The 1,203-nt window shown below is 58.9% G+C and overlaps 1 protein-coding gene across 16 annotated transcripts in view; it reads right to left on the bottom strand.

The window, feature by feature from the left end:
• The window catches only part of NFASC (neurofascin), a 237,611-nt gene that overhangs the window by 10,327 nt on the left and 226,081 nt on the right, over positions 1-1,203 (bottom strand). The window lies entirely within an intron of this gene.

Raw genomic sequence — 1,203 nt, 5'->3', positions numbered from 1 at the left:
CATGGACGTCTCTCCTGGAGCCTACTGCTACCACCTAGCAGCCCGCTGGCCCGAGCTACCCCGCTACAGGGACAGAAAGAAAATAATTAAAGAACCAAGGCCAAAGGATCAGGAAAGAGGCAAAAGAAAGGGGTATAGGGAGCAGATAAGAAGCAGAGGTGGAGCAGGTCCTTTAGAAAGAGGAAGGTTCCCTAGGGACGAGGCATGGCATTTATGCAAGCCAGAGGCTGGCCGCGGCCGGGGCAAGGAGGACGATTTGCCATGAAGATGCCGGTGAAGAAACAATCTACGTGCCCGCCATCAGGGAATGAGGCATGGTCACTGGCAGACACCTGCCACCAGAGCGTCTTCACAGGCCTGCACGGGACAGAGCTGCATTCTTGCCCTCCAGCATGGCCCCAAGACGACCAAACCAGCTGGTGGTGGATTCAGGACCAGAGGAGGTCCAGGACACCTCGAGCCTCTTCATGCTCCCCAGTCTGACTGCGTTTCCCCTACAGCAGAGACAACTCCGGCGTGGGTGTCCCCAGGCAGGTCAGGAGTGATGCAGGTTGTGACTTCCACATCCTCTGTGCTGCGAGACCCCCTGGCAGCTGTGACAAGTCTACTTGCCCCCCTCACTCCCTCCAGGCCAGGAGTCCCCCTCTGTCCCTGCCTGGTGAACGTAGAGACTGTCTCCATCCCTTTAAGACTTGAAGGGCACGCAGGTGGGCCTGGAGAATAGGAGCTCGGAAGCCATCTGATGCCAGTCCAGCGGGTCTGGCTTGGGTCGGGTGGGGTGTGCCCAGGACCCACTCCCCCTTCTCCCTTTTGTGGACTGAAGAGCAAATAGGGACACGTCCTAGAATGCAGTCTGCTATGGACGAGGCTTGGAGGAGGGGACGAACCAGAGGAACACGGCACGCTAAAGCAACCCTGAGTCACACAGCACACAGAGGCCTGGAAGTCTTGCTGAGAGCAGGAGCCCAGCCCCCCCGGAGTCGGACCCAGGGATGAGTGCCCTTCCTGGGGCACAAGGAAGAGTGTGCAGGACCCACGACCTGTGCGCCATGTCTCCGTCACGTGCCATCTTGACCAGCCTCATCTATGGTACCCTGGTGGGGAGGTGGGCAGAAACTGTTTCTGTAGCCTTCCCCGCACCTCACCAACGGTACGGCACCGAAAAGGTCCCCCACAAACGGCGAAGATGAAGGGCAAGAGCGT

This window comes from Tupaia chinensis, unplaced genomic scaffold, assembly GCF_000334495.1.
Source record: "Tupaia chinensis unplaced genomic scaffold, TupChi_1.0 Scaffold000627_1, whole genome shotgun sequence".
Lineage (NCBI taxonomy): Eukaryota > Metazoa > Chordata > Mammalia > Scandentia > Tupaiidae > Tupaia > Tupaia belangeri.
The sequence above is the reverse complement of the archived record's forward strand: the minus strand, read 5'-3'. Positions and strand labels throughout refer to the sequence as shown.